Source organism: Sciurus vulgaris (genome assembly GCF_902686455.1).
Source record: "Sciurus vulgaris genome assembly, chromosome: 2".
In the NCBI taxonomy this organism is placed as follows: domain Eukaryota; kingdom Metazoa; phylum Chordata; class Mammalia; order Rodentia; family Sciuridae; genus Sciurus; species Sciurus vulgaris.
In genome coordinates this window covers 174,456,248-174,464,595 of record NC_136462.1, presented here as the reverse complement: position 1 = coordinate 174,464,595, position 8,348 = coordinate 174,456,248, and the positions used below count along the sequence as shown (strand labels likewise).

The 8,348-nt window shown below is 40.3% G+C and overlaps 1 pseudogene across 1 annotated transcript; it reads right to left on the bottom strand.

The window, feature by feature from the left end:
• Nucleotides 1–3,233: 3,233 nt before the first annotated feature.
• LOC306655363 (farnesyl pyrophosphate synthase-like) lies at nt 3,234–4,252 on the bottom strand (annotated as a pseudogene). The gene has a single exon. The product of its transcript is annotated as a farnesyl pyrophosphate synthase-like (transcript).
• Nucleotides 4,253–8,348: the final 4,096 nt, after the last annotated feature.

Here is an 8,348-nt window from a genome sequence, read left to right as displayed (position 1 = left end):
GATATGGGGAAAGTTTTCTGTAATTATTTCATTGAAAATGTTCTTAATTCCTTTAGTTTGTATCTCCATGTTCTGTTCTATCCCAGTGATTCTCTGGTCTTGATGTTCTCCCAGAGTTCTTTTATATTCTGTTATGTTCTATCATTATTTTCCCTTTATTGCATGCTAAATATTCAAGTTCATAGACTGTCTGTAAGGTTTTCAAATGGATTTTTAATTTGATTATGTCTTTTTTTCTAGCATTCTGATTGGTTTCATTTCAGTGTTTCAATTTCTTTATTGAAGTGGTCTTTATCTCCTGTATTTGTTTTCTTTGTTCCTTAGATTTTCTTTTAGTTCATTGAATATTTTAATAATCAGTTTTTTATAATATTTCTCTGGGATATCACCCACTTCCATGTCAGTGGGATCCTTTGTTGGGGGATTGTGAATTTTGGGGGTAGATTTGTTTGCCTGTTTTCTCATGTTTTTAGAGGTCTTAGATTTGTGCATCATTGAAGATGGATTGCCCTTCCTCTTTTTTACCTGTGTCCTTTTGTGTGCAATTTTCTTATTTGTTCTAGGACTTCTCTATTACTGATATATGAGTTGATGTCAAGGAGTGGGATCTGAGATCCCCTTCTGCTTGTTCCTCCTTGTGTCCTGGTTGTCGGTTTGGGGTTTTTGTTTCTTCTATTCTTTGATTCGGAGTAATATTAAGGTTCAGGTGGGGCCAGATCATGTGCAGGGTGAGCGTCACTGGTTTTTGATTGAGATGTGAGTATTTCTCAGCATCAGGATCTCTATGCTGTGATTTTGAAGTGTCCCAATCTCTTTCCAGGCCCTCTTAGAAGGTAGGAATAGCACTAATGTCAGCAATAGAGATACACTTTAAGATAAATGTCTGGTGTCTACTTTGACATCTATAATTCTTTTTTTTTTTTTTTTTTTTGCAGTGCTGGGGATTGAACCCAAGGCCTTGTGCTTGCAAGGCAAGCACTCTACCAACTGAGCTATATCCCAGCCCAACATCTATAATTCTAATTGACACCTATATAGGAATGGTGGGGTCAGCACTTGACAACTGTACTAATAAAAACCATGAACTAGACCAGGTATTCAACTGCAGGTTTTGACTACATTAATAATCACAACAACTTGAATGGGGTAGGAATTACACAAAGTATATAGTTTCTTAAGTAAGAGAAAATGGGTAGGAAGTCATGAAAAAGTTTGAAGTGCTTGAAAAAATGATCACAGGAGAGGCAGGAGGTAGGTAGCAGGTGATGGCTGTCAAGAAGAAATAGAAAATTAAGTAAAATTTATTAAAAAAAGAAAGAGAGGAGGAGGGGACAGGCTGTTAGTGGGGAAGAGAGTGAAGGAGAGATAGGAGGGCCCAGAACCTAGGTATGAATGATAGCAAATGTAAGGTCAAAACCATCTGAATCCTCGTATAATTGCACCCCACCTAAGTCTAATCAAGTCTAAATAAAGAACAAGAGCAGGAGAGATATATTAATGTATAAGTAAAGTTATATGAATATTATATATTTTCAAACCTATCCATGTAGCAACAGCATACACAACGCCCCCCACACACATGAAATCATGCATAATGAGAAAAAAAATGAAGAACAATATACAATATGATGTAATGGTGTTTGAAAAAATTGAAAAACTTAAAATTTAAAAAGAGTTAAAAATGAGAATATAGAGAAAAAAGAAATAAGAAAAAGGAAACCAAAGGAAAAAAATCATAATGAGAGATAGAGGGCCTGTTTTCCCTGCAGTGGTCAACTGTGTTGGCAGGGATGGATTTTCATTCTTTTTTTTTTTTTTTTTTTTTTTTTTTTTTTTTTTTTTGGGTGCTGGGGATCGAACCCAGGGCCTTCTGCTTGCAAGGCAAGCACTCTACCAACTGAGCTATCTCCCCAGCCCCTGGATTTTCATTCTTATATTTATTTTTTGCTCTGTATTTTTGGCCACTGTCCTCATCTTCCTTACCTAGCTGCCAGCTGGGTGTAGTAGCTCTTAGCTTCCCATCTCCCAGTACAGGTGGCATAGACTGGGAAGTGCCAATGGATTGGATAATCCTGTAACCAGGGTGATGCAGAGTTCTAGATGGGAGTTTCTAGTTGCTGGGGTTTGGACATTGGTGGATATTGGAACTCTATTGGCAGGTATTTGAGATTTGGTTCATATCCCCTATTGGTGTGACGTTGCTGATCTCTGCTGGACTTCTGGATCTCTGGGGCTTCTGGTAAAATCCACTTTTAGGGCATAGGGACTAACTCTCCACAGGTTTCACCTTCACTGCTATGGTTATGAGTTACTGGATATTGCCCTGGAGTGCAGATGCACTTGCATGGCTGCAGTGAGTGTCTTTGCAATAGCTCTTACGGGGTGCCAGCAATTATGGGAGTTTTGTGCCTTGGGATCCAGAGGTTGAATGGTCCAGGTAAAGTTTTCTTTGTATCTGTTTCAGTCTCTCTGGTTCAGGTGCCCTCGAGGAATTTTTTTTGTAGGCAGCTGGTAACTTCTTTTGTGAGTTTCTAATCCCCTGTCTCTATTGGCAGCTGTGCAAGCTGTGTGGGAATAGCTTTCAGAGTCCAGAAACATTTCCCTCATCTGCCAGACTGTTCCATACTGATGACCTGAGGAGGACTTTCCAGTCATGCAGAAGACTTTCGTCCCAGTGGAATGCTTTGATTTGTTTTCACTGAGACACTTCCCCTACCAACTCTGTACCCATTAAAATGAGCCTTCCTCTGTAAACAATATGTTTTCCCAAGTCATTTTTAAAATTTATCTGCAGGTCATGTGTCTCTTCTCTATGCTCCCTGCTCCACTTTGTGTCGCTACTGGCATTATTTCTTGTCTTTTTTCTTTTTCTTTTATTTGGGGGCTACTGGGGATTGAACTCAAGGGCCCTCAACAGCTAAGCCACATCCTCAACCCTTTGTTGTATTTTTAAATTTAGAGACAGGTTCTCACTGAGTTGCTTAGCTCCTTACTGTTGCTGAAGCTGGCTTCGAACTCAGGATCCTCCTGCCTTGGCCTCCCACGCTGCTGGGATTACAGGCATACAACACAGTGCCTGGCTCTTTTTTTTTTTTTTTTTTTTTAAAGGTTACACAATAATTTACTGAGAGCCCTCCCTCCTGCCCTTGCAGTCTCTAGGTCACTTTTTCCACTTGTAGATCTTGTTGGCTAGCCCCAGGAAGACGGGACAGGGGCAGGAGTTTAGCATCCTGCTAAACAAGACTCATAAGGTGGCTGTAACTGTTTTCTTCATACTTTGAGAACAAAGTTGGTAGATTCATCTTCTCATATAGTGTCCTCACCTGGGCCACTTTCTTGGCGTCCTTCTGCCCATAATTCTCCTGCAAGACCTGGCACTGTTCTGGAGTGGCCCTTTGCAGATACTAAACCACCAGCCAGCTGCACTTACTGCCCTAAATGTCAGTGCCAACCTTTCTCATCACACTGGGGTTGCCAGAGAGGTCAAGGTAATCATCCTGAATCTGAAAGAACTCTCCCCTCTCAATCAGGATCTTCTTGGCATTGGCATGTTCCTTCTCCCCATCAATGCCTGCTATGTACATGGCATCAATGATAGGCAGGTAAAAGGAGTAGAAAGCTGTCTTGTACTTGACAACGGACTTATACCTCTTTTCAGTGTATCTTCGAAGATCCACATTGCCCTGGGTGGGGGGGTGTGGTGAGGACCAGGGTCTACCCAATCTCAGTTTGACAGGAACTCAACAGGAAGAGTGTAATCAAATTCAAAAAGTAGGGCTGTTCCTGGCAGTAGAACTTCAGCAGGTGGTAGCATCATTGATAGCATCCAAACCTATGCCTGGCTTCTGATACCAGCAGAACAGTCCCTGCTGGGTAAGAGATGAATCCATGATGTCATCTGACACCAGGAAGAAAGCATGCAGCAGTCCTACACACTAGTCCACTGTTAGGGCCCTTTGGAGACTATCAACATTCTGTTTTCTTGGATCCAACACTTCCAAAACCACCATCAAACCCCCTATGGAATATAATGCCTACAATGGCATTATATTCCAGGACCTCCTTGAGTGGAGCAATAGTATCTTCTGTCTCTGTCCCATCTCATCCTCAGAGAGCACCTTGCCATCTGAGAGAAGTGCTGGATGAAATCCTGCTTTCCTTGGGCATATGCATCTGATTTTTGGTCTCTGTTCATTCTGAGAGCAAAGTGCTGTGTTCCTGGATAACAGTTCCTCCTTGATCTCAAAGGCATTATTTCTTATGTTCAAGTTACTGACTTTCGGAAGCTCTATGATATTTTTTTACAGTTCAGTATTAAGTTTCAGTGAGGTTCCTTAGTTACCTTATTGAGGAGCAGTCTTCCCACTTTGTAAGTCTGGTGCTGAGGAACTGGGATGGGCTTCCTTTCTCTAACCCATCATCTTCTCCCCTTATTGATTTTTAGCAATGTTTCATCATTTTCTGGGAATGCAACTGAAATATCCACCTGTAATTGTGGATTTGTTCATTTCTCCTTTTAGTTCTATCAGTTTTTGCATCATATTTTTTTTTTTTTTTGGCTCTTCTTGGTATGTACACAGAACCCTCATACTTTCCTGGAAGATAGGCTCCTTTTTTTTTTTCCTTCAGTGCTGGGGATTGAACGAGGGCCTTGTACTTGATAGGCAAGCACTCTAAGAACTTAGCTATATCCCCAGCCCCGGATAGTTCCCTTTTTAAATACAGAGCGACTCCAAACCAGGGATCCTCCTTCCTCAGTCTTACAAGTAGCCGGGGTTACAGGCTTGTGCCAGTACAACCAGCTTATGGGTCCTGTTATCTTTACGTAATTTTTCTCTTTGTTGCTAGTAACTTTCTTTGCTCTGAAATCTTACTTTATTTGAGAGTAATATAGCCATTTCTGCTTTATTTCAATTAATGTTCACTTAATATATCTTTTTTCATTCTTTTATTTTCAACACACATTATATTTAAAATGAGTTTCTTATTAACAACATATAGTTGGGTGATATTTTTAATTCACCATAACCATATGCATGTTTTGACTGGTATTCATAGTCCATTTATATTTAATATAATTACTGACATGTTAGGGATTGAGTCTGCCACTTTTCCCCTATTTGTTCTTTCTTGTTTCTCTTTTCTTATTCATGACTTCTTATGGATCATTTGAACATTTTAGAAGAATTCCAATGATTTATATGTACTGTTTTTGAATGTAGGTCTTTGTATAACTTTTGTAGTGTTTGCTCTAGTTATTACCTGCCTCCTGCATTGTTAGTCTACTGGCATAAACATTTTACAGTTTGAGTGAAGTGTAGAAAACTTACCTGCCTCTAGGTTCTTTTGTTGTTCCTCATTTATAATTGTCTTAAATGTCTTCTCTGTATACATTGAGAACCACATTAGACAGTGGCATAGTTTTTGCTTCAACCGTAAACAAACCAAAGAGAAAAAAAAAAGTCTTTTGTATCTACCTATATTTTTGATCTTTTGTTCTTTCTTCTTTCCTGATGTTCTAAGACTTCTTTTATCATTTCCTTGCACTTTAGAGAACTTTCCTCAGACATTGTTTTAGTGTAGGGTTTCTGCAACAAATTCTCTTTAGTCCAAGAATGTCCTGATTTCCCGTTTATTCCCAAAGGGTATTTTAAATGAGCATAGAATTATGGGTTGAAAATTCTTTTTTCTTTCTGCACTTAAAAAATGTCGTGTTGTTTCCTTCTGGTCATTGGAGTTTCTGATGGGAAATCTGTTTTCATTGTAATAGTTTTCCCCTTTAGGTAATACATCATTTCTTTCTGCTTTAAGTAAAAAAAAAAAATTTTTGTCTCTAGTTTTCAGAAGCTTAACTGTTAACGGTGCTATGTCTTGGTGTTCACTACTTTGGATTTCATAAGTTTGGAGATTGTTCAGCTTCTTGAGTGTGCAATTTTATGTTTTTGTTTTCTTTTCTTTTGCCAAGTTTGAGTTTAACCAGTATTTCTTCAAATAGTGTTCAGGCTCATACTCTTTCTCCTCTCCTGCTAGAACTCACATGATATAAATATTACATCTTTTGTTATAGTCTCACAGGCCCCTCAGGTCTGTTCTTCCTTCCTTTCTTCCCTCTTTTCCTCTCTCTCTCCCTCTCTCTTTCTACTTTTCTTCTATACACAGACACTTTTTTTTTTTTTGTCACCACATCTCCTTCTCTGACTCTTTCGTTTCCCTCTTTCCTATCTATAAGGACCTGCTATGGCTTAGATTAGTACCTCCAAAGGTCCATGTGTTCAAGCCTGGGTATCAAGCCTGTGGTACTATTGGGAGGTGGTGAAACTTTTAAGAGGTTGGAGGGGAGCTAGTAGGAGGAAGTTAGGTCACTGGGAATATTCCCTTGAAGGGGATATTGAGTCCCTTCCTGTTTCTTTCTTTGCTTCCTAGATACCATGAGGTGAACAGGCCTCCTCTGCCACATATTCCTGCCATGATGTACTGTGTCACTATAGGTCCAAAGCCACAGGGTCAAGAGGTCATGGGCTGCAAACTCCAAAACCATGAGCCAAAATAAACCTTTCCTCTTTGTAAGTTGATTATCTTAGGTATTTTGTCACAGTGACAGGACCCTGTGATTATATTGGACCAACCTGTAAAACACAGGACAATCTCCCCTTTTCAAGGTCCTTAAACACATCACATCTCAAAGTCATTTATCCATGGAAGGTAGTAGTATATCCACAGGTTCTGGATACTAAGATGCAGACATCTTGAGGGGTCATAATTTTGTTTGCCACAGTGCCCATGGTCAAGAATCCAAAAATGAAAGGGTTTCTGAGTTAACAACACCTTTACAGAGGAAATCAGTGCCAGAAGAGACATGTCTGGTGGCATAAGGGACTAGGATATAAAATGGAGAAATACACAAAGGAAGAAATATGTGTGCGTGTGTGTGTGCGCGCGCGCGCGTGCGCCTGGGGGGAAGGAGGTGGAGGATTTGGAATAAGGATAATAGCAACAGCCTGGAGGGAGCATGAGGAATAGTAAGAAGACAGGTAGATGGTTCTACTTCCAAATAAGAAGCCCACAGGTGGGGCTGCAGAGAGATCGGGCATGGATTTCACAGAGAAAAGTTTTAAAGATTGCCAGGAATGCACTGAAGTAGAAAAGTGAGGAAGAGTATGTGTCTCAGAACACCAGGCAGACCAGGGTGGATGATGCCTGTTGGGTGGTATAAAGATTGCCCAGAGAGAGGAGATTCAAAGGCTCTGTGAGCAGGGAGGGGAAAAGAAACAGAAACTAAGTTTGTTATGGGAAACAGGACTGTGGTTTCATACTTGACAATGAGTGTTAAATACAGGGTTTGATAACAAGTTGAGAAAGAATTATAGCTACAGAGCTTCCATGAAGTCTTTTGTCTCCTATTGAAAATCTGGGTGTACCAAATAATATTCTCCCATTAATTCATTCAATAAAACTGAGTGGCTTCTGTACTCTGGGCAGTGTTCTCTGCTCTGGAGATACAATGAACAAAGCGAGTGAGTGCAATCAGGGAAGAAGATGTGATTGAAATACAAAGACAAAGATTTGGGGGAGCCAGTGGGTGAGTGGGTGATGGAAGCAGAATAGACTTTTCTTAGTAGTGCCTTCCCTCCAGCACACCTATCCTGGGGAGAAGCTTTGAGTCTTATATCACCCACTCTCTTCTTCCTTGGATCTCTTTCCTCTTCCTTTCTCCTCTTCCTCCTCCTTCATCTTTCTTTTCCCTGGAGCTTAGGAGGACCAGGGCTAGAGGAGATGGGGACTGTGGCTTCTTTCTCTGGTAACCACTTTTTCTTCCTACCCTTTGAATTCAATTCAAAATAACTAAGTTGAATGGTGGCCTGGGATTGTGCAAGGATGGGAGGCCCTCTTGGCCAAGGGCAATTCTCCAGCTAGAGCCCCACATAGCAGCTAAACCAGGGATGTACAAGTCAGTAAGAGGGTCTGTGTGAGGCACTAGCACCATGTACCATAACATAGATGTGGACTAACAGATAATCTCATACCATACTGGTGATCTCACACCCTGATGCAAATTGATATAACACTTGGGAAAGTAATTTCATAATACCTTGTAGAGTAGAAGACATGCATGTCCTATGACCCAGCAATTCCACTTCCAGTCACATACTCTAAAGAGACTTTGATGTACATGAGGAGACAAGTACAAGAATGTTTGTTGCAGCATAGTTTGAAATAGCAAAAACTGGAAACAAATGAAATGCCCAATTTATAGAAAGTGGGATACAATCACCTAATGGAATACAACAGATAAAATAAACAAAAATTATGGGTATCATCAGAGGAAGCTCTAAAAACAATAGAGTGAA